Source organism: Vicugna pacos, chromosome 31 (assembly GCF_048564905.1).
Source record: "Vicugna pacos chromosome 31, VicPac4, whole genome shotgun sequence".
Classification (NCBI taxonomy): Eukaryota; Metazoa; Chordata; class Mammalia; order Artiodactyla; family Camelidae; genus Vicugna; species Vicugna pacos.
This window is the reverse complement of record NC_133017.1, coordinates 26,090,680-26,115,969: the sequence shown is the minus strand read 5'-3', so window position 1 is coordinate 26,115,969 and position 25,290 is coordinate 26,090,680. Positions and strand designations below refer to the sequence as shown.

The 25,290-nt window shown below is 45.1% G+C and overlaps 1 protein-coding gene across 4 annotated transcripts in view; it reads left to right on the top strand.

Annotated features, from left to right (window-relative positions):
* The first annotated feature begins 10,087 nt into the window (after positions 1-10,087).
* The window catches only part of SPIN1 (spindlin 1), a 66,740-nt gene continuing 51,537 nt past the window's right edge, over positions 10,088-25,290 (top strand). Inside the window, exons 1-2 of one of the 4 annotated variants that reach the window (XM_072952774.1) lie at positions 10,107-10,288; positions 12,246-12,371. The gene's annotated coding sequence lies outside the window, so the exon portion shown is untranslated. Of the gene's footprint in view, positions 10,289-12,245; positions 12,372-25,290 lie in introns of all 4 variants that reach the window. The other 3 variants (XM_072952770.1, XM_072952773.1, XM_072952769.1) reach the window with 3 other exon arrangements.

Here is a 25,290-nt window from a genome sequence, read left to right as displayed (position 1 = left end):
CAGCATGCAAGCTGACACGCAAATGTCAAATCCCTAGGGACTCACAGATTTGGGGGACATCCACAGAATAGATGATCCCGGCCCCGCCCTGCCCTCCTCCTCCCAGGAAACTGGTGTTGCTATAAAAGGTGGAATGCCTGGGGGTCAGGGCTTGGGACAGATCATCCCTGGTGGGGGGAGCCTTTCTGCCCCTACGGGGCCAGTGCTGGGCAGCTAGCATCTTAGCTGAGTTCTCCGTCGGTGCTGGTTCTGACCTGGCCGCAGGCTGCACCTGGGGGGTTGTCCTGGACGTGCGTTACCTGCCAGAACGCCAGCACTCCGTGCAGGTACCCCGGGCTTTGCTTGGCCCTCTGAATCATCCTCACACCCAGACGAGGCGTGGAGAGGCCCAGCACTTCTCACACATACCCACACTGAAATTCCTAGATGACCCAGTCTTGAAGGCAAGTTGCGACAATAACCACCACCCAGGGCCACTGCTCGCAAGTATGTGGCTTCACAGATTTAATCACTCTCATGCATGCTGATTATTTCTAGTTTTCAGATCAGAGCAAGCTTTTATGCCTTAATGCCTTTAAGGCAAGTCTGGCTAGGGGACTAGGAGTTGGATTCTTCACTATAGCCCCCTAAGCAAGGTGTACACCCTGGGAGCGAGGATAGTCTCACACACACACACACACACACACACACACACACAGATACACACCCAGAACTGGTGACCCCCAGGAAAGCTTGTCTTTGATTTCTAGGGAAGTCATCTGTGGATAATAGAATTTTTAAACATGTTAGAGGAAGAAAATGGAAGACTTTGACTATTTGACAATGTAAGCCACATTAAAACATGAGAAAATATTTAAAGACAAAGTCAAATTTATCTTTTCCAATGCTTAAGGATATATTTCATAATTTTAAGTTTTTCTTTTCCAATGCTTAAAAGGCTATATTCCATAAGTTTAAGGTTTTAAAGAAGAAAAGAATGTTTCTGAACATGAGAGGGAAAAATGCATTATCTCAGTATAGAGAAGACCTTTCTAAACATAGTACACTAAAGAAGCAACATAAGCAAACAGTGACAAACATTTATATAAAAATTTTAAACTGTGAAAATCAATAAAGAGAAACTTCACTAAAATTGGGGGGGGGGGCAGAAGGACGCGCTCTCACACGTGGACCACTTCATGTCGTGAAGACCCCAGCAGGAAGAGAAGTACCTTCCGTCTCCTGCAGGAGAGACTCTGACCACCAGCAGGAGGAAGACAGATGTTCTTGCCTGGCCACAGTGCAGGTAATGAGAGAATGTCACAACTTAGCCAATGAAAAGCCAGTGCACTTCGATTTCCCAGTTTCCTCCAGTGAACTTTTAATTTATAATAACCCCTCCCAACTTCCCCTTCTCAACAGAGAGCTTCCTCTCCTTTGCTTTGCTGGACTTGCATGGTGTTTGCCACGGTTGCATGTCTTGAATTGCAGCTGTTTGCAGCTCCCACATAAACTTGCTTTGCTGGTGAAGCACCTAGCTGTTTTATTGTTTGGGGTTAACAAAACCTTTGCAGGAAAAACATACCACAAACAAAATAAAAGCCCAAATAAAAAATGGGTAAAAAGTTTGCTGCACATATTACAAAAGGCTAGTATTCAATGTGCAAAGAGTTCCTACAAAGAAAGAAGAGAAATAAAACAAAAATCCAAATAGAAGAATTGACCAAAGACATAGACAACTGACAAGAAATAAGTATCAAATGACTTTTTGGGTTTTGTTTTTGAACAGCTTTTTTTGAGCTATATTTCATGTACTAGAGAAGTCACCCATTAAAAATGTAAAATTCAGTTGCTTTTAGTATGTTCCCCTAGTTATGAACATATCATCATAATCAGTTTAAGAACATTTTCATATCACCAGCAAAGGAAGCTCCACACCCCTTAGCCATCACCCCTCAATCTTCCTATCCCCCCAGTCCCAGGCAACAACTAAGCCACTTTCTGTCTCTATAGACTTGCCAGTTTGGGACACTTAACATAAATGGAGTCACGCAACACGTGGCCCTCCTGCTGGTTGATGGTACTGAACATCTTTCCATGTGCTTCTTGGACATTTGTTTATCTTACTGGGAGAACTAGTCATATCCGTGGTCCATTTTCAGTTGGGCTGTTTGTTATTTTACTTTTGTTCTGTAAGTTCTTCATGTACGCTTGTACAAGCCCCTTTTCAGATGTGTGATCTGAAATGATCTGCAGATGCTCTCTCCCATTCTGTGGAGAAAATTGCCTTTGCACTCTCTTGGAGGTGTTCTCTGAAGCTCAGGAGTGTTCATTCTGGTGCTCGCCGGTTTACCTGTTCGGGTGCTGTTGCTTGTACTTCTGGTGTTAGAATTATAAACCATTAGCTAATTCAAGGTCACAAAGATTTACACCTATATTTTCTTCTAAGCATCTTATTTTTCTTATATTTAGGTCTTTGATACTTTTGAGTTAATATTTATGCCTGGTGTGAGATAGAGATCCAACTTCATTCTTTTATATGTGGATACACATTTGTCTGAGACCCATTTGTTGAAAAGACTGGCACTCTATTGAATTGTCTTGGTACCTTCGAATGTGGAAAATCAGTTGATTGTAAATGTGAGGGCTTATTTCTGGACTCGATTCTGTTCCGTCTATCTATATATCTGCTCTTATCTAAGTACCATATTGTCTTAATTACTGTAGCATTTGTAAGTTTTAAAAATGAGAAGTGTGATTCCTCAAAGTTTATGCTTCTTTCAGTACTGTTTTAGCTATTCTGGATCCCTTAAATTTGTATACAAATTTTAGGATGAGTTTGTCAACTTCTGCCAAAAAAAAAAGTCATCTGGCATTTTTGACAAGGATTGCAGTGAATTTTTAGGTCCATTTGGAGAGATTGCCATCTATAAATATTTTCTTACAGTTTGTGAACATGGGACACTTTCAAACTTTCTTTCTTTCTTTCCACACTGTTTGGTAACTTTCAGAGTGTAAGCTTTGTACTTCTTTTCTTAAATTTATTCCTATTTTATTCTTTTGAAATCTGGTATTAAAGGAACGGTTTCCTTACTTTCACTTTTGGTCAACTTACTGCTACTGTATAGAAATGCAATTAATTTTTGTGTATTGATTTTGTATTCTGCAACCTTGAACTTTTTGCTTCTAATAGTTTTTAGTGGATTCCTTAGGATCAAATGACTTTTAAATATATGAAAAGAGACCAACCTCTCTTGTAATGAGATAAATGCAAATAAAAATGGGAGGGAAGGGTATAGCTCATTGGTAGAGCACACGCTTAGCATGTACAAGGTCCTGGCTTCAATCCCCAGTACCTCCACTAAAAGAAATAAATAAACTTAATTACCTCCCCTCAAAACAAAAAAACTCAAAAAAAAAAGTATCATGGGATATGGTTTTATGTGATATCTATTAACACAGATATTCACTAACTCCACTTCCAGGAACATATCAACAGCAGCCATCTCCCAGTTTGTATACAGTATCCCTAGGGATGCATAAAGAACATTAAAGGAATACGTGGCATGCAAACATGTCACTGTTTAATTCCATTGATAGAAAGTTCAAAAACAGGAAAACTAATCTTTGAGAGACATCAGCATGATTATATCAACATCATTACCATTTAATAAAAAATTTTCAGGACGTTTCTTTAAATGAGGAGGACTTCCTCCTTTTCAGCCTAACAGTGTTGTCACCAACACCCCACTCCTCTGTTATCAAGTATCCAGTCTGCTTGATGTTTAAAACTTATTTTTATACTATCCTTTTCATAAGCACGGTGTCCAGTTCAAATCTTGTCCCCAGGTTATCACAGTAGCCTTCTACGTGGCCTCCTATGTTTCATTATTCCCACTCTGAATTCTCTAGACGGCATCGGATCGATTCAACAAAGTCATCCTACAAACCTGACTGAACAGCTTCGGTTGTTTTCTGTATAGAATTTATGCTGCTTGTTGACATAATCCTGTGAGTAGGTGAGGAGCGTTTAAATTGCCCAGTATCCTGGCATTTGAGGTCCTTCACAAGCCCTCTGTTCTAATACATTCACCTGATCCAGGATTCCCAGACAATTCACAAACTCATTTATAATAAACAGTTGTTGCAGCCTTGTGGTCCTCTAGGAGGTATATTGATAAAGAAAACCGATCTTGTCTCTGGCCTCTGGACCTAATAATGGAGTGGGGAACAGACAATACACCACTAGACAAGTCAATTACAAAAGAGAATCAGTGCCACAAAGAAAAATAAACAAGTCACTAAAAGAGAACAGAGAAGGCAGTCTACTTGTGCAGATGGTCAGGAAAGGCTTCTCTGAGGAGGTGACATTTAAAAACACGTATTTGCCTGCTGTGTTGAGAATGACCTGGAGGGAGGCGGGAGAGAGCCAGGGGAGGCGGCTGCATAGCTGACCAGATGGCTCAACCCTGCTCCTGCTGTTTTTCTTGGCGCCATTCATTCAGTAAATATTTCCCTAGCACCATGTGACGGTCCCGTCATGAACTGTAAACGGTCTTGTGTATGCAGCCGTAGTGGCCCCTCCATAGACTAATGCAGCACCTTGTGCTTAGTGGGGTCCATTTTATGATTTTCCTGAGGTTGCGGGAGCAAGTTTAGGCCAAAAATTAAGAGCAGAGAGAGTGCCTTCTGAGAGAAAGGATTCCTGAGAAGAAAGCAGTCCTACTTGGCTCTCCCGTTCCTGCTGCTGCCAGACTTCCAAGGAGAGAGGGCAGGAGTAGTCCAGCTCCCGCCTCCTTTTAGGAAGAAGCTCTGGTGTGGGGTCTTCCTGGTCTGAGGCTTCCCGGGAGGCAAGGTGGCCAGGCCTCTCCACTCAGAATGGGAAAGGAAGGGACTCAGCTTTCTGGTGGAGGCTGATGAGACCCAGGGTGGACTGTCCCCAAATATGCCACAATGGCATACTGATTATTCTGAATTAAAGTTACTCAAGAAACGGCAAATGCAAGAGGGACACTCTGAACTTCCCCTCTGTCTCCCTGCAAACAGGAAATAAATCTCCCACATGAAATTTACCCTTCCTGTACCAGAAGGTAAAGCAATCCTTATTCCTGGAGACAGAGAAATCAGGCTGAGAAATCTATATGAACAAACTGTTACCGAGTCCAAACTCGTTCTGCTCGCCGCACGACAGGAGAGTAAATCAGGAGACGAGGTGCTGGGGGGCAAGGAATAGCGACTTTATTCAGAAAGCTGGCAGACCGAGAAGACGGCAGACTAACGTCTTGGAGAACCATCTTACTCAACTCAGGATACAGGCTCCTTCTATACTAAAAAGGGGAGAGGGTACGGTTGGTTGTTGCAAGCTTCTTAGTGCAGGAATTCTTCGTTCTTCGTTCTTATAGCTGTCCATGTGGGTCAGGTCATGGTGCCCTGGTAAAACCGTCAACAGAACAAACGTTATTTTTCTATTCTGCAACTTGTTATCTTTATATGAGTGTAAAAGTGTTAATATCCTTGAAGGTCAGAGCCTTGAGAACAGGCTCTCCTGTATATTCCAGGCTAAAGGCAACAAAAGGTTTTACAACAGGTGCAGAGCGAGCAGGACTAAGCCTGGAAAACAGGGCACAGGGTTAGAGCCAAAGGAACAGATCTAATATGGAGTCAGAGTTGTTCTTTGCTGTTATAAACCCTTGCAACTTTTGAAATTTATTATCCCAAGTCCAAATCCCGTCTACATTCTTCACTAATTGAGCACCCGAAACCTAAGTTTGTCTTGTCAATTCCTCACAAATTTATTGTTTGTCTAAAAAGTATAAAATCTGCCTGCTTCAGCCCCTTCATAGGTCCCATTTCTGAGACCTCCATGTGTATAAATTAAAATTTGTTTTCTCCTGCTAATCTGTCTTGTGTCAATTTTATTGAGTCCAGCCACAGGGCCTCAAGAGGAGTAGAGGGGGAAATTTCCCCCTCCCCACAAGGTGAACACTAGAGAGGGCGCAGCTGGGGGTGGGTGGCGGGCTGGGGGTCAGAGGCCGGTGTTGGACCCAGGTCTGGGTGTGGCTCCTCTAGATCCTGCCCTAGCACCTCTGGCAAACCCGGGGTTTTTTTCCCCAATAGGTTACTTCCCCTGGAAGAGTAACTTCCGCATTGAAGTTGTGAAACAAACTTGGGGAAGCTGCCTGTAAACCACAACCGGTCTTCTGTAGCATCTTCAATGAACCCCTTCTCTCGCCAGACTCTAGTCTAGGCAGTGGAGACATAGCAGAGAATAGAAACAAAGCTGTGCCCCTCAGGAGTTCATAAGGAGACACGATGTGACAGAGGGTGATGGGAGGCTTGGTGAATCCATCCTCACCCATCCCAGCCTCCTGTAGTGCCAAGTGGGGTGAAAACCTAGAAAGGTGCCAGGCAGAGCTGACCCTGCCCCTTCCCCAGCATTCCTTACCCATTCCTCTCTTTTCAGTCCCACTTCTGGCCATCCAGACAGGTTTGGCCGCCTCTGCCCTGGATGACAGCCTCAGACTTCATGCTTCTCCCAGTAAAGGATGTACACCAACATGGTCACATGGTCAACATGGTCAGTCAGAGATCTGGCCCCAGGGCCTCACCAGCCAGCAGAGCCAGCTACCTCTGTCCCAGTGAGACAGCCATCTTCTCAGGATTCACACATTAGGGTTGCCCAACTGGCAGAGTCATAACCTACAGCCAGGTGGGAGTGGGAGAGCCAGCATGAGCCACAGTCATAATGAGGGCCAACTTGTTACACTTGTAAAGAGCCTTGATGGCCCCCAGTTCAATGACCTTTGTCCCCACTGCCTGAAGGCAGCAGGCTATCAGACCAATTGGGGGTTGACCCAGTTAGCCCTGGGGAGAGAGCATCATTACTTATAACCTTACCTACAACCTTACTTACAAGGTGACTGTTAGCCTGTAAGGCTCATCCACCTAGAGGTTAAGGTCAAAGAATTATCCCTGTGCATGGGGTATATACTGGATACTGAATACGTTTTGCTAGTTGAATAACTGAATAATTCTATAATAAATACAACTAATTTTAAAAAGCTCCTGAGGGTCATTTTGCAATGATCACATCAATGTCAGTGGGGGTGAATATACCAAGGTTTACTGTGGGTTCATGTCTGGGCAGAAATTCTCTTCTCAAGTAGAATCCCTGGGACCCAGAATTAAAAAGAGACATAGGCCTTGTATAAGTTGAAACTTTAAACATGCCAATTTATATTTGCCCGCAATAAAGTTCTTGCAGGAGGAAAAATATACGTAGGCCCTTCTGACCTAACCTCCAGAATTCCAAAAGTTTGAAAACTGTAAAGAAATGAACTATGTAAGTTTCTGGAAATGCTTGGTTGGCAAGTTGGAAGAGAGTAGAGGCTGCCTGGGAAGTTGAAGCAATGTTGCTTACTTAGCATCCTAGAAATTAATGAAATAACTTGTATTCCACTTTTCCAAACTGTTATTTTGAAAAATTTCACTTTTCCATAAAAGTTGAAAAAATTGCCCATCACATATACCTGTCAGCTAGATTCACCACTTAATATTTTGCTACACTTGCTTTATCTGTATGCAAAATACATGTTTCTGAGCTACCAGGACTCTTGACTTAATTTATCACACATCTCCTAAGAACGAGGACATTCTCAAACATAGTCATCATCACAGTGAAACATTTAACTAACTCAATTAATTCTCTCTCTAATATATATTCCCCATACAAAATTCTCCAATTATCTCCCAAATCTCTTTTTTAGTTTCTTTCCTTCAACCTGGTGTCGGATCAAGCGTCATGTGATGGATATGGTTGTCCTCCTATGTTTGGACTGACTCCTAGCTTTCCTGTGTTTTTCTTTCTTTTCTTTTCTTTTTTTTTTTTTTTGGCAGGGGAGGGAGGTAATTAGGTCTATGTATTTATTTACTTTTAGAGGAGGTACTGGGGATTGAACCCAGGACCTCGTGCATGCTAAGCATGAGCTCTGTCACTTGAGCTATATACCCTCACCGCCTCCATCCGTGTTTTTCTTGATATTGATTTTTTGAAGAGACTGGTGGAGCCGTTTTGCAAAATGTGTCTCAATCAGGATTTGTCTGATTTCTTCCCCTGTGACTAGTTTCATTTTCAACTTTTTTGGCAGATATACACGGGTGATGTAAAACTCCATTTTTGACATTCATGATGCTAACATGCAAGGCTGCAGAAGGTGGTTGAGATGCTTCTAGTAGAAGGCCTCCTCTGGAGTGTGGCCCTTTCTGTGGCTGACCTCCACAGCCTGTGCATTCTTGATAGCTCCCAGTGACCATCACTAGAGACAACATTTGAAACAGGGGTTCTCTGGTGAGGGAGGGGGTAGGACAACCCATTAGGCTTTTTCTGGAGACATTTTTGGTTGTCATGTTGGGGGAGGGGATGTGCTACTGGCATTTAGAGGGTAGAGGCCAGGGATGCTGCCAAATATCCCCCTTAAAAAAAGAATTATCTGGTCCCAAACGTCAATGGTGGCAAGGTAGAAGAAACCCAGGGGACGCCACTCAAGTGTTCCAACTAGCTAACTCCTCGGCACGTCTCTCCTTGTTTCTGAAATGCTTCACTACTGTTTGCACCATGAACACTCAACACGAACAAAAGTAACAACTTCCCAATACTTCCTAACTGGTAAGGGCGGTGACACACTTTTGTGTATCTGTATCTAAATTGGCCCTCTAGTTGGCCAGTGAACTTCTAGCGTCTGCCAAGTGTGTCATCCGAGATGAAAATTTTGTTTTAACAGCCACGTATCAATCTTATTTGGAAGAAAAGGTGCCACTAATATCCCAAAGAGCATTGCTAACTAACCATTGTGCTGCAGGTTAGAGTACACGGAGTGCTTTCCAGTAATTCGTCCTGTCATTTGACCTGACAGCATTCGGGGAGGCGGTTTATTTCGAAGTGGCTACGCTTTCGCACTCGAGGAACCACGTCCGCCTAGTGACTCGCTAGAGGACACCAGGATGGAGGGGGGTGGAGGGGGTGGGGGAGGGAAGAACGCTGGGCTAGTGGGGAGGGGAGGGGAGGGGCGGGGGGGGAGAGGAGCGGGGGAGGGTCGGGGAAAGAGGGGAAAGAAGAGCGCCAAGCTGCAGGTTGAAGGGGCCAGAGCTCCGGGGTGGGGGTTCGGATTCAAGGTTCAACCTCCTGGTACTGCACTCAAACCCGCAGGAGTCAGGACTGTTTTCGAAGCTTCCTTTATTTCTCCCTCCTCCTGCAAACAACCAACCTGTCACGCAAAGGGCATCTTGGGTGAAACAGAAGTCAAACAAGTTCACGAGTGACGTGGGAAAGCCTGGTTCCTGACCTCCACGGACAGCTGGGCGAATTCTCCAGCTTGCGGTGGGGGCAGACACAGGGAGGGGGTGGTGGTCAGGCGCTGCAGAGCCCCCCTCCCCCCGCCAGGTAGGGCAGGTGAGTGGACGAGGTGTGGGTCCCGGCCGCGGTGGCGCAGTGCGGCGGCGGGGTCCGCGCGGGAAGCGGGAAGGCTCTGGGCGCTGCGTCTCCGCGGTCACGACTCAGGCAGCGGACAGCCTTGTCATTGTATCCGGCTCCAGCCGCCGGGCTGGCGTGCGCGACGCAGGTCGCCCTGCTGCTTAGATTCAAGGACAAGGAGGGCCAGTCATTGCGTGAAAGTCCTCCCACCGCGCGAAAACGAAACTTCCAAGAATGCCAGACTTCCGGTGCGAGTCGCGCCGCCCCCCTCCTTCGGAGGCTCAGGGCCCTGAACACCGCCCCGCCCGGCACGCACCTGGGGGCCCGCCCCACTGCCAGGCCTCGCCCCCAGGTGAGAGCCATGCTCGGCTCCGCCCCTCCGCCTGGCCCGACCCGGGAGCCAGGCCTTGCTCGGCTCTGTCCCGCCGCCAGGCGAGTGGCGTCAGGCCCCACCCTGCCATGCAACCAGGCCCGGCCCCACCACCAGGTTCTGCCTTCCTCCGTCCCGCCCCGCGGCCAGGTGAGCAGCATCAAGCCAAGTCCCGCCGCCTGGCCCCGCCCTGTCCCACTGCCAGGCCCCGCCCTGCGCCCCAGGCCCCGCCCACCGCTCGCGGCATCTGCGCAGTGCGGCCCGTCGGGCCGGGGCCGGGCGGCGCGGCCGGTGTAGTCGGCGGGCTCAGTGCGCGTGCGCCTTGCGGCCGGGGGCGGGCGGCGGCGGCGGCGGCCGCGGAACGGAGCGGGGGCGGGGCGGCGCCGTCTGGCTCGGTCGGCCCCGGGCGGGAGCGCGGCGTGGGACAGTAGGGCTCGCGGGCTGCGGACGGCGGCTTAGGTGGCCGGCAGGTGAGGCCCGTGCGCCGCGGGGGAGCGAACGCCACGAGGGGGCCGCGGGCGGGGCGCGCTGAGGGGCGGTGGCGCCCAGGGAGCAGCGGGCCGCGGCGCATTGTCCGGGCGGCGGGCGGCGCCTGCACAGCGCCCCCTGCCGGTCGGGCCGCGGGCGGGGGCCTCGGGCTCGGGCCGCGCGCCTTTGTTCGCCGCCCCCGCCAACATGGCCGCCGCCCCCGGCCCGGCCGGGCGGCCTCGCGCGCTTTGTTTCGGAGGCCTCGGCGCCCCAGTGGGCGGGGGGCGCGGGTCGACGGGGCCTGGGGCTGGGGGGGGGGGTTGATGCGGCGGGCGCCGGCGGGGGGAGGGGCGGGGTGAGTGTTGCATAACCGGGGATGGGCGGGGGAGAGAGGAACGGGACCCTGGAGGCTTGAGGGGGAGGGTAGGATTCCCCCGGTGCGGCAGGGGGCAGGACTTTCCCGGGGTGGGCGGCAGGGTGTGGGGGTGGGGGTGTGGGCGTGGGGGTGTGTGGGGGGGGATGGAAACGGGCTCTCCGGGCGTGGGGAGGGGCTGGAGTGGAAGGTGGGAAGCAGGTGGGGGAGGGGGGCGCTGGGCCGGGACCCCACGAAGGGGAGGGGTGTCCTCCTGGGACGGGACCCCCGAGGCCTGGCGCTGCTCTCCCCGCAGGGTCGTGTGTCCACGACGGCGCGGCCTCCCCGGCAGCTGCCCGGGGTCCTGCAGCGGTGGGCTTGGCGGAGAAGTGGATTCGGGGGGCTTCCCGCAGTACCTTCCCCACCGCGTCACCCGCCCCCTTGGCGGCCTGTCCGCGCACCCTGGGCAGCCCTGAGCGGGACGAGCCGACGGCGGGGGTTCCTGCACACGCACACACACACACACACGCTTTCCTTTTTTCATCGCGAGTGACCTTGAACGCATTCCGCAAGCATTTGCTGAGATTAATTGCTGGGCGCGGAAACTGCGCAGTGCCTTGGGTTTGGCTGTATTCGCCCCTCCAGTTGGGGATGCGTTCTCGACTTCACTGGGTTCGGTTTTAGTGAGGGCCTCAGCAGTAAATGCTACGGAATAGGCACCCCCAGATCTGTTTACGCAGTTGCATTACATTTATTTGCTTTTTAAAGATGATTTGTGGATTGGGATTCCTGGTTTTGGAGAGGGTTTTCCATGCATGTTGAAGTAGCAAATACCAATTTGCTGTATGTCAAAAAGCAACACAAGATACATTTAACTGTTTTAAAGGATTGCTCTGTATAACATGACGTGTGTCGAAGACGACATACCTATCAAGATGCGGATACCTATGTAACTTCTGTTGGAATTTTCTGGAAAGAACTCTGCAGTCTGAAAGGATTGATGGAGCGTACAGTAACTGCTTCCTACATAGCTTTGTTAGGAAGTGAAAATCAAAACTGCACTTGTGGGTGTATACCAGGACTGGTTGAGTTTGTGAATTCTTAGAGGTTGTGAACTTTCAGAGACTGAAATTTCAGATGGGGGTCAAGTGAAATGAGGCTTCTGGCCCCGCCTCCCACTGCCGTAATTAACGGGAAAATAGCAAAAAATTAGAGTACCTACTAATTTACAGAACCTTTATTATCAGACTTGATAATTATATGTAATAGTTGCTAAATATGTTTGTGTCAGTTATAGATAGTAGGTTACTATTAAAATGCTGTGAAATGGGTAAGGAAAAGGGGCCTTCAGCCTGTGATTAAATTAGAATTTTTCTTTTAAAGATTTTAGATGATCCCTGGAATTTTGATAGCACTGTTTCTTACAGTACCTTTATTTACCAACTCAGAACACAGTAACAGTATTTACTTACTTCTAGAATATCTGAAGCAGTGTTAACGTGGTATTCTTTGTGACTCTAGTGCTAAAAAGTGCTACAGGAAAAAACGAAGGGGTCCTTGGTCACTTCAGTTTGGGAAACAACGTATGTCTTCTCTTTCTCCCCTAGGGTCACAGTTCACATTATCACATTCCTTGGGCTCTGAGAAATAGTACCAGTGATGTTTTCCATGTTTGGTCCACGATCCCTTGTTTTGTTTTCAGTGTGATACGTAATAACATCCATGAAATCCAGGTAATTGTGAAGCGTTGGTCATTGGTCTCCGTATAGATAATGGTACCAGTCCCATTAATTGTGGACTGGGAGGTTGGCGTGGTTTGTGTGTGCCTGTGCATCCTATGGGAAGTAGTACCTGAGATTTGGCTCTTACTGTATTGATAAGATACAATTAGGAGTTATTAATTTGTGATCTTAACTAGAAAAAATTTAATTATACATCGTTTTCACTTCCCTGTGACTTATCTGATTGTATAGTTACAGCTCCCCTGGATGCACTTTTTAATTGTTGGCGATTTTTCCTTTCGTATGTTAGAAATACATAAAAAGTATACTACTGTTTCTAAAGAATTACTCTGAATTATGTTACAGATCAAAAATAATGCCGTTGGGAATTTCTTTTGAATTAGCCGTTAGCAGGATTTGAATTTGCTGAGAAAGAGTGGTTAATATATGTCATGTAAATACTTTTTTATATTTATTAGATGCTTGCTTAAGTGTGTTTTCTTCCACTTTTCCTTGAATGAAAATAAATTGAAGAGGGGAATCAACCAGTTTGAAAGGCATTGTGGTATTGTGGAAACGATACGAGCTCTGGGAGTTGGACATGGATTTAGCATGACCTTCAACTCAGAAGAGTCTGAGTTGAAATCCAGCCCCCCTCCTTACTGGTCCAAAGCCACATGCCTAATTCATCACATGACTGTTTTCAAACTACTCCTCAGCTGAAGACTGGGATGAAACCCATCACAGAAGGCTTCTGTGAGAGTTAAGTGAAATGGGTTTGTAGCTCCCAGAGCAGCTCCTGAAATGCAGCAGTTGGTGCCAGTCATTGCAGATTTCCTTTCCCTTCCTGCTTTTGAACTTTGCAAAAGTTACTAGCATTCTTTTTCAACATTGGGTTGCTTAGTTGTGCCCCAGTCTTCAATTAAATTTTAAATAAAGTCTTTATTGGTGCTTATTTTATGGCCTTAAAATTGTCGTAAGTCATGTTTGGGCTTAATAAAGATGTGCTCTTAGAGACCTGACAGTTTTGTGGGGAAGATACCCCTGCATGTGATGAGGAAATCCTGTGCTGAGGGTGACTGGGAGGAGCAGGTGATGCTCTAGCAGGGTTAAGAATATAGAGTAGAAGAGGAAGGAAGCTTAGATGGGGGGACAGCTGGAGCAGTCGTGAAGAGAGTGAGACCTTCCTGGATCTGAATTCCAACCGAAAGTTTGTCCCGTGTTGTCTTGCTCCCGCATGAGTGGTTCCTAGGGCTCCGGGATGTCCTAAGTTCCCTGTGGGTATTGAGCATACCACTGCTGATGCCACGGATAGTTTGGCATGGCCAGTCTCTAGGGATGTATCTGGGACCTGATTTTAAGTAATTCTGCGTGTGACATTAAGGTGGTTGGTGTTTATCCTGAAGGTGGGGGAACCACTGAAAGGCATCCAACAGCCTGAAAGGTGGGTGGGAAGAATCTGCCAGTGTAGGGTCTCTGGGTTTCCAGCGTAGTCTGTTGAAGAAGGTGGATGAAATCATTTGAAGGAGGGGGAATTTGTCTGAAGTCACTAGAATGTTAAATGTGTTGACTTTTTTCTGGTGGGGGGTGGTGTGGAAGGAGGAAGAATCAATTCATCTTGGGTATTTTATCCAAATGTTGAGAGACTGTATGAAGAGACTAATAAAGCATTTTTAATACCATTTGAGATGTTTTTAGATTGTAGTAATGAAAAAGGCGGAACAACTTTGTATAAACTTGGATCATATTTGTTTGCTTATAGTTCCTTTGCATATAGTTACACCTTTATAACCTAGGTTTAATTATTGCATTTGCAGATGAACTATATATTTATCTATAGATGATCTGTGTAGTTATAGGCACGTATATTTATATGTCCTGTATGTCTGTCTGTATATTAATTAATCGTGTGTTTAAAGTAATACTTCCACCTTGTGTTTTTGGTCCTGACACAAGTGATAAGAATGTTCTTTTTCCTGTGTACAAGATTGGTTTGTTGCTGTGAGTTTCTTTGTTCTTTCTCTCTTTTGAGGATCACTGTGGACCCATGGAATTTTGTGTATTCAGTGTGTTTTAACCAGGAACAAGCAGTCATCGTGCTTTTTCCTCAGCTTGGCGGTGGTCCTCTCCGCGTAGTTCTCTTCCCATGGATGTGGCCACATTAAACTTTGAACTGTCTCCTGCTTGTGATAGAAGATACTTGAGGCTCGCTTGGTGTTTTTCCTGCCCCAGCCCCGTCGGCCAGCTCTTCCAGCCCCTTCTGTCAGGCAGTGGAGTGCGGACACCAGAGTATGGGGCTGTGTCCTCACTGCCGCCGTGGTGCTCTGCTGTCGTTGACAGGCTTGGGAAATAATAAACTTTGATTTTGTGTTGGTATTTCCCATTCACATTTAAGTTTATAGAGTTTCTGCTTTGAGTTTATTCTTTTTCTTCTATTGTTAAAAATTTGCATTCTTAGCAACATCAGTTACTTGTTTTTATCCTGCAATGTAAATAAATAGTAGGTTTAAAACGCTAGTAACGGTAAAGTGAATATAGGTTTATATTAGTTTTTTGTTTTAAAAATGTATCCGCGTATGAATGTGCAGTTGCCATTTTGAATCACAAAGTCATTTGAAAACGTTTTCCCTCTGATTTTGTAACCAATTTGATTGTTAATTTGGTTTATTTGAATGAAATCCTTAACTTTTAAGGATTGCTTTAATTTTTTTAACGTATTTTTTTCAGTATGTAAAACATTTATGGAATCCCAAAGTCATAGCTGCGTTGCAGAAGGTATGTTCACATTCTCTTCTGTTCCTCTTTCCTGCACGTTCCTTCCTGCCCCGTTTTTATTAGTGTCTAATTTATTCTTCCAGTGTTTAATTTTTGCAAATATAAGCACACACTTTTTTTTAAATTTACCTGCCTTTCTTAAAAAGAAGTCTGTGTACACTGTTGTTTATTCCTTTACTTAATATATCCTGGAGATCACTTCGTACAAGCTCTTTTCCATCCTTTTGTGCTTGCAGTTCATCTCATTATGAACACTTGCTTCTGTTCCATTGCTGTATAAGTAGTGCTGCAGTGGACAGCTTTGTGGATATGTCATTCTGTATTTGTGCAGGTGTAGTTTCAAGGTAGTGGGATTGTTGAGTGAGCTACATTTTAAAACGGCGGATTTGTATGTCACCCTTTACCTAAAACTTTCTGTGGCTTTCCATTGCTTTAAGGACATGGCCTCAAGGGTACGCACACTTTTTATCCTTTGAGGCCTTGGCCTCATGTGCACCACATCTCCTTACATCACCTGTGCCCAGCATCTCCTCTGCCAGGGAGCGTGGCGTCTGTTCTCTTCCTGGAATGCTCTTCTGTCCTTGTTTTGGTCACTCCTGCCTACCTTTGGAGCTTGTCCATTACTTTGTGAAATTCTTTTTGTATGAGTTTGCAAATTTTATAATAAGGGTAGAATAGGGAAGTTCACTCACTACATCCATCACTCACTACAACCATCAATTTTCTGAAGTTTTTGAAGTTTTTTCTTGGTTTCCCTGAAGTCAGGTCTCTCTCTTAGCGACATTGCTGTCCTCGGCACTTACCCAAATTACAGTGTTACCTGAGTTTGCATAATTTAGTGAATTTTTGTTTTCTCAAAAAGGCTGAGCTTCACGGAAGCAGCGACTCTCCCTGTTTTTGTCCATAATTACTTTTCTAGTCCTTAGGTCAGTGCTTGGGTTGTGAGTATTCAGATACCCTAGGTGGTAGCTAGACTTGTGCAAGAGGAGATTCAGGCTCTGTGGGTAAATGTGTGCTCTGCTGTGCAGGTGTTTGTCAGACAGGTGTCATTCAGGTATCTGTTAACACAGGACACGAGCAGCTTGGAGATAAGGCTGTTCTCTGCGTGCTTGGTGTTGGAGTTTAAAGTCCATAGGACTAGCATTTGGGAAAGGAGGATGGATGTACAGTGGGGAAAAACAGACTGGAAGCCAGAGCGAGGCAGACTGAAGGCTCTGTCAGTTCTGTTGCCATTGACCTTAGCTGTGTCGATGTCTTGCAAAGCTGGGCCTTTGTTGTGGAGCCAGCCGCACACAGTCGGCCCAGGAGGCCAGGACTCTTGGAGCCTGGAGGAAGGTGGAGGAGTTGCTGCAGCGTCACATCAGTGGGGCAGGTGGGGAGATCAGCGGGTGCAAGCTGCAGGCATCCTACCAGATGTGCCGCTGCGCTTGCAGCCTCTACCTGCTGCACGGTAATCTGTCTTTCTTGTGGCCTGCACAAACCAGAAGCAAATGGGAGGGGGAATCCTGGGGTCTGTGGTTTAGCCTAGCCAAGTTAAAACATTACAAAACGAAACAATGAGCTCAGGGCTTTTTTTTTTTTTTTTTTTTTTAATTTCCAGCTCAGGTTCCACATGAGGGACCTGAAAGTTTCTATGACCGCCCTAAAAGTACAAATAGAGTGCCCAGGTTATAAGTGAGCCTTGATTGATAAGGATGGGATCCTGAAAACTGGATGAGAGACATACGGTCAGATTCTGATTCAGCTGGAGACCTGGAACCCCTGAATTCTACTGGGCTACCTTTGCCAATAGAAGCAGCCTTTCCGTCCCTTGCCTGAGGAACTTTACCTCCCTTTGCCTGAAATACCTACATTTGGCTTCCCTTAGGAGCGTCCATGGGGCTCTAAGAGTGCTGTGCAAACTGCGACCCATGATAAGATGAGTCTGCCCGCCATAGAATTGTCTAGTTTGCCATTATAGGGAGAGGAACCTTGTGGGAATGGATATTAAGGGTGTAGAATAACGGTGGAGGGAACATAAAGTTGGGTTAGGCCAGATGTAATGATGTGGACCCATAAGCAGAGATTCTGGATTCAGTGTTGTAGCTCGAGGGGCTAGAAAGGGCTATGCTTGGTTGATTGCCTTAAACAAACCAAAAAATGGTCTCTGCTAAGTGGAGTTGAGAAGCGAGGACTGCCTGTGTGCTGTAGGGGAAGGTATCCGCAGGCTTGGAGTGTATCTGTCACAGAAGACCTGCTCACCACCCTGGAAGGATTCATAGGTCAGGCCTTATCCCGCAGCCCTAAGACACCTGCATGGGGAGCCCCGGCATCCTCAAGAACTCTGCTCACTCCTCCCTTAGGTCAGAAATCACAGTGGAAACTGCTGGCCCTGAACTGGGATCCGTGAGTGTGGGGGCAGCAATTGACCCTGGGTTGGTGGGTCTGGTAAATTGTCTTAAGATTTAGAATGAGTCTCTCTCTGGGTTACAAGTACTGGTAATTGTTTTTGGTTACTCTGGTATTTTTGTTTAACGCTATCAAGTTTTTCTTTAAATTGACTCAGTAAAAAATACAAGCACTCTTACATATTTTCCATTCATAGGTATCTTTCACAATTTTTAGTCCATTAGGTAGGGTTCATCTAAAATACATAGCCTTTTAATAAATGATTTATATCACTTGTGGGACTATAGTTTGGTAGAACCTCTTTGGAAGGTGGCTTCACTAAAACAGAAGTGCCTGTACTCTGGCCTAGCAATTCCACTGCTAGGAATTTATTGTGTAGCTGTATTTGCATAAGTATACAGATCTGTCTGTGTAAGATTTTTCATTATAGTGGTGTTTGTGATAGTGGAAAATTAGAAACAACTGCCTAATATTGGGGTTAACAGAGTAAAATAAGTGATCTTTGTATCCACATACTGGAATGTCCTGTAAAACAAAATAAAAATAAGAAAAAATTTTCCTATACTGCATGGAAAACCTAACAGTAAGAGAAGCAAGTTGTAGAACTGTATGTTCTCACTTTGTGTGTGCATGCATGTGTGTCTTAAGATGTTTGTATATCAATACCTGTTATGCTTTAAGTTTTTGTGAAACATTATGTTATTAGGTTCACTGTCGTCTTTTAACAGTGATTATCTCTGGGGGATGAGACTGATGGAGGAGCTGGAGGAGGGCTCCGTGTAAGATAGTAACACTGGCTGTGAATAGCTTCTTAATCTTACTTAATCAGAGCACTTTCTCCTTTGGTTTGAGGACTGTTGACTTCTCAAGAGTCTTGCCTTTTCTGTGATTTTGGTGTGTGTGAGATATACTTTAGGTACAGAAGTAGTTTCAAATCCATGGTTGGTGACACACCAGCTGTGGAACTACTACTGATTCCATCATGAATTTCATTCACGTGGTCACGCTATCGTTGTAGTTTGTTTATTCATGTAATGATTTATTCATGTGTTATTCATGGCTATTTATTCTGTTGATAAATACTGGGTTGTTCCCAGTTTGATACTGTTAGTTCAGGTCCCCAAAGAACAAGAAGACAGCAGGTTGAGATTAGACTTAGATGCATTGAGGAAAATACTTGTGAGAGAGCCAACAGCCCCTTGCAGGTCTGATGCATTGGAGTGGAATGTCTGGTAGGATAAATCTTAAGACTGCAGTGCAGTTTTAAGAACGTTTAAGCAAGGCCAGTGAGGAGTCCTTCAGTGAAAACTGGGGTCAGAGGAGTCCCTTATCCTGTAGGAATGGGTCTGCTTCAGTTAGCATCCTGCCTATGGCCAGTCATTGGCTAGAGCAGCCTGTGGGAAGTGTTGGGCTGGGGGAAGGGCGACGGTGGATTCACAACAGAGCAGCTCCCTAAGCCAGGTGGGCTCCAAGAGGCTCCTTTTTGTGACTGTCACAGGGCTCATGTGAGTGGACTTGCTGTAGTCATTCAGGTACATGTTTCTTGCATGCTTTTCTGTCAGGGAGACTTAGGGGTAGAATTGCTGAGTCATATAATATGCATGTGTCCCATAGTAGTAGATAATGCCAGACTTCCAATGTGGATATACCAATTTCCGTCCCAACTGCAGTGAATGCATTTTTGTGGCTCTGTGTCCTCACCAGTATTTGGTCTTTCTTAATTTATTTCAGTTCTTAAAGAACAGACTTGTTACACAGACTTTAAGAGCAATGATGAGATTTGTCACTTCTCCTTCCCCCTGCTAGTGTTCAGGTTTCCAAATGGAGCTTTTTGCAGTGCAAGTCTTTTCTTTGTCTACAGTGAGCAGAGAGCAGAGGCTGGGGGACGGGGGCAAGGGTGGAGAAAAGAGGGGGAGGGCATGGGAGAGGAGCAGGAATTTTTTTGGTCTTAATCAACTAAGATTTTTGTTTTAACCATAGCATACTCATTAACCTATCCTGACAGATACCACCCCCAGCCATCCTTTTTTTAAAAATACACTTTGTTAAGAGCAGATTTGGGTTTACAGCAAAATTAAGTAGAAAGTGCAGAGTTCCCCCCTACCCCCTTATCTACATATTGTCAGTATCCTGCACAGATTGTACATTTGTCAGGATGGATGAACCTACAGGGACACATCATCATCATCCAAAGCCCATAGTTCACAGAGGGTTCACTCTTGGTGTTGTATATTCTATGGGTTTTTACAAGTATGTAATTTGTATCCACCTTTATAGTATGCAGAATAGCTTCACTGCTCTAAGAATCTTCTTAGATTCTTATCTGTTTCTGATTTCAATCTTGATTCCATCGTGGCCAGAATACTACATAATTAAAAGCTTACGAAGTTTCTTGAAGCTTGCTTTATGGCCCAACATGTGATCAGTTTTTGTAAATGTCCTCTGTGTACTTGGAAAGAATGTGCTTCTGCATTTGTTGGATGCACTGTTCTATATTTGTCAGTTTATCTTAATCATGTTAAATTTTTCTGCATCCTTTTTTCCTTTTGGTTGCTGGTTTTATCGATTACCAAAAGAAATGTATTGTTACTCTTATTTTGCAATTGTCTGTTTCTTCTTACTTATGATAATTTTTGCTTTATCTGTTTTGAAGCTGTTACTAGGTGCTTACATGTTTAGAATTGTATATTTTCTTCATCAGTTAAGTCTTTTAAAATAGTTAAATGTCCTTCCTTAAGGCAAAAGTATTATAGAAGTAAAGTTAACTTAATATAGCTACATTGTCTTTGGTTAGTAGGTGCAGTATATTTTTTTTTATTCTTTGTTTTCATTCTTTCTGCATACTATGTTCTGGATGCTTCACAGTCAACAGTGTATAGCTGGGATTTTAAAAAATCTAGTCTGACAATATTTCATATAATTGGAGCATTTGGTCTACTGATATTTAACACAATGACTGACATAGCTGGGGTTAAATAGGTTACCTTAATCAGTGCTTTCTGTTTATTGTGCCTATTTTATGTAACTTTATCTCCTTTTTTGCCTTGCTTTGGATGCTTATTTACTTTTATTTCTCTGCTAACTTGGAAGTTGCTTAAAGCATGCATTTTTGACTTGTCAGAACCCAATATTTGGTTATTTCACCCTCTTCCCGGGCACTTAAAACTCCATTTATCTCATTTTCACTTACGTAGCACAGTGTGTGCTATTTGAATTCTGTGTGTATTTTATCTTCAGACATCATGAATTTCTGTGGTCAGTAGCTGTTTAGATTTACCCTTTTCATTGCTCTTCCATTTCTCGCTCTGGTTCCAGTCCAGTCCAGTTTCAGTTCCATTTTCCCTCTGCTGGAGGAACACTCCTTGTTTCTGCCTTGTTGTATGACCCTAGTAGTGAATTCTCTGAGTATACGTTAGTCTAAGAATATTTCCAATTGATTTTCCTTTTCAAAGGATATTTTTGATATTATAGAGTTCTGACTTCTCAGTTTTCTTCTAAGGTATTGAAAGAAGTTATCGAATTACATTTTCAGCTTTCATTCTTTCTGTAAGAAGTAAACTGTCAGCTTAGTATTTCCTCTCATGGATGGACTCTGTCTTTTTTAACGTCAGGCTTTTACGATTCTTTTTGTCTTTGGTTTTAAACAGTTTTTAAGATCGGCCTAGGCATAATTTCTTTATGTTTTGCTTATGTAGATCTTATTGAAGTTGTGTTAATGTCTTTTATTCTTTGGAGAAGTTTGCAGGTATCACCTCTAAGTGTTTCTGCCGCCCTGTCCCCCAACCCTCCACTCCATTTAAATGCATGTCAGGTCTTCCCAGGCTCTTACTCTCCCCGCGGTTCATTCTGAATATTCTTTTCTGACCTCTTTGCTCACTGATTTTTAACAAGACTGGCCTACTGTTCATCAATCCATTGATTTTACTGTATTTTTCACTTCTGGAAAATCTGGTTCTGTGATAGTTTTCTACCGAAATTTCCCATCTTACGTTTTAGCTCTTTGACCATAGTAGTTACAGCTGTTTTTTCATTTTGTAATTTTGTTTATCCCTGTAGCCTGCTTCCCCTGGCTTACTTTAAAGGGTGGTTTTGTAATTCCAGTACCTGGCAGCCCTGCAGGCCTGCTTTACGTTTTGTTGTTTGTTTGCTGTTTCTGCTAGTGCTTATCCAGTCTCTGTGGGCTAACTTGCATGTGTGCCCCTGGAGTAGATTACATCTTGAAAATCGTTTGCAGTAATTTGGGGTCTAGGATGATACTCCTAGAGGGGATTTCTGCCTGCTTCTGCCAGGCGTCTGAGGGAGCAGGCAGTCTGGGATGCCCGCAGCTCAGTTTCAGGGCAGAGATGAGTTGTAGTTGGTTCTTACCACTCCCTCAGCTCCTGAGAGCAGTTCAGAACTCCGTCTCACAGACACATGGGTTTTGCACCAGCCCCCTCTTCCCTGGGTTTTGTTCTTTGGTCCCTCACCTTGCAAAGTTGTTACCCTTTCAGCTGCTCCTTAACACTTGGCAGTTACTCTCAGGGGTAAAAGTGGTTGCACATGCGGGGTTTACCTCTCTGGAAGCAGTAGGATCTTCAATTTCTTTGATGCCTTCAAGCATATGTTCAGTGTATGTGTCAATGTGTGTGTTCAAGTTTTTGTCATAGATGTTTTCAGTCCTACAGTCGTCCCTCAGTTTCTGCGGAGGATGTTTCCAGGATACCCCAAGAATACTAAAATCCATGGATGCTCAAATCCCTTGTATAAAATGGCATGATATTTACATATAACCACTGCACATCCTCCTGTATTCTTTGTCAACTCTGAATTATTTATAATACCTAATACAACATAAATACTGTGTAAATAGTTGTAAGCACAATTTCAGTGTTGTGTAAGTAGTTGCCAGTGCTTTGGGGAACTTTCTGGAATGTTTTTCCCCCTTGAATATTTCAGTTTGGGCTTGGTTGAATCTGTGGGTGCAGGACCCACAGATATAAGGGGTCAGCTGTACATGAGTCAAGAAGGTAGTGTAAAAGAGCCCCCTTTGTGTCTTTGCCACCCCCTCCAGTGATGTCTTCCTGACTTGGACAGCTTCCTGGCTTCTGGTGTGGCAGGATATTCCGGACTCCTCGCATACTTCCTCTCCCTCACCTGGAGTTAGCCAGTCCTAGAAGAAGCCCTGGTTCCCAATAGTTTTTGTTAGGGGTGTTGTTTTAGATTTTATTTAGATTTTTCTAGCTTTCAGGAAGTTAGCCAGTCTTATCTCCGCCAGGCTTGTCCATTCTTCACATTGATACCTTCAGGTCTTTAAAGACATCAAGGCTTCAGAGTTACTTTTTTTCCAGTGGTTTTAGGCGGGGGTGGCTGTGCCACGGACCTTTTGGCAGTCTGGTGAAACCTATGGATACCTTTTCAGAATGTTTCTGAATACAATAAATAAAATATAAGGGATCACAAAAAGAATCATTTATATTTAAAAAATTAATAAAATATGAATACGGTTTTAATTTAGTAATACGACTTTTTTGTTAGTAAGTGACAAGACAGTATTGTTAACAATACAGATAATTAAAATTTCATATTTTAAGGTACTAAAATGACAGCTTTTGTTGTAGTAAATTGAGGTGGTCTTTTGATTTATCTCCTTCCACAGATGGATCAATGAATAATTGATAATAGGATGACAAGAGAGCCTTGTGGATCTGTGTGTCACTGCAGTGTGACCCTGACACCCCATCTGCCTGGAGTGAGGTCAGACTAGAGGGCAGGGTGCGGTCGCCCCTGCAGCTGCCCTCCCTGCAGGCACCAGCAGTACACTTGGGGTCCACAGGCGGCCCCCACGGCTGACTGCTGGCTGCAGATTCGGGGGTTCCCACGACCGCCTCAGGTTGGATGATTTACTGGAACAGTTGGCAGGACTGTGGAAAGTGCTGTACTTACGGTTACAGCTTCATTACAGCAGAGCTGTGACACGTAGGGCGCGGTCTGGAAGGGTCCGAATGGGAAGCGTCTCGTTGCCTCCGGTGGAGTCAGGAGCGCCACCCTCCTGCACACGGAGGTGTAACTGCATGGAGCTGGGTATGTTGACCAGGGGAGCTCTCTCCAGCTTCAGTATCCAGAGTGTTGACTGGGGTTTCATGGTGTAAGCATGGCAGAGCCAATCATTGGCCGTGAGGTTGAGCTCAGTCCCAGCTTCCCTCCCTGAAAGGTGAGCTGCTGTGAGGGGATTCAGAGCTTCAGTCCTCTGATCCCATGGTTGGTCTTTTTGGTGTGGCCGGCTGCATTCTAAGTCAGCTTGTTAACAGAAGCTGTCTGGTAGGGGCCACCGTGAATCGTGAGACTGCCACTCTTCCTGGAGTGGGGAGTGCTCCTGCTTGCTTCCTTCACTTCCCTGTGCTCAGCAGGACCCTCATTCTCTGGGGCTCAGTCAAATCCCAGTGGCTGGCCCTGTGCCCACGCTGCTCAGGACATGCTAGGGATTTGGAAGTTTCTTCCCAGGAACTGAGACAAGGACCAGCCAGACTCTTTGTTTTACAACAGTCACCAACTCTGTTGTCACAGTTCGATGACTAACGCCCTGATGGCTGATCCCCGCTTGTCATGTCTGTTCTGTGGCAGGGGTAGTACCTTAATTTAGAAGTGGTAGATGAGCTTCAGAGCTATTTTGAGATCTGCACCAAATGCAGTCGGATGGAAAGATCTGTGATTTCTGTTGTTTGAAAGTCAGAGGTACTGGTAACAGCCCTGTGGTTTATTTCATGCCTTCACGGTGGAAGGAAGCGGTGTATTTCAGGTGAGGAAAATGAAGACAACTCCCCCCCATCCGGATTCGTGACGCCCGTGAATTTTGTCCATGCTTAAGAGCTCCTGTATTAGAAGTTGGTGTTTAGATGTTTGGTGATTTAGGCTGTTTAATAATTTTGTTTGTATAGATATGGGAGTTTGGGGCTCTGAAGGCCGTCAGGTGTTTGCCTGGTATGTATTATAGCCAAAAGCTGGTCAGTTATCAGTGCTGTGTTCAAACTGAGTCCTTAAGGTTTTAGCCAAAGGGACAGCCTGCACCGGAGGCCTTTAGAACTCTGACTTCAGGTGCCACGGATTGGAACATTTGTAATTGGACTTTTCTAATAAATTTCTTCTAGGTACTTGGGAAGGTTCTTCGTTGTCATCCAATTCCTTTTTTTTCTTTCCAAATTTACAAAATCTAAAACCATTGACCCCTTTTCTCTCTTAACATTTTATTGGGAAAACTTTCAAACATAAAGAAAAGTTGAAATAAGCTGTTGAACATCTGTATACTCACCATCAAGATTCAGAAATTGCAGATATTTGCCATCTTTTCTAAATCTGTTTTTAAAAATCATATATTAGGAAGTAAGCTGCCGACTGTTGAGTACCTACAGTGAACCCACGTGGTTGCCACCAGTTCCACATTTTGCTGCTCTCCTCTCTCCGCTGTCTTTCCCCCCCAAACCTTTTAAAGGAAATTTTCTATACACAGGAAGGTTGAAACTGGCTGAGTTGTACCTGTATGTTCTCCACTGAGATTCATTTGCTAACATTTTGCTGTACTAACATTTTTTTTGTTGTCACGCCATTGGAAAGTTGCAGTGAATTGCAGGCATCATGACACTTCTTAAAATGAGGATTTTTTTCTATGCAACTACAATATGATAATTAAGAAAATTATGTCTTGTTTAATATCCGGGTCCTATTCAGATTATAGCCGTATGTCGTTTTTCACAGGAAAACTGGTGATAGCGCGCGTCCCTCCCGCCACGTCGGA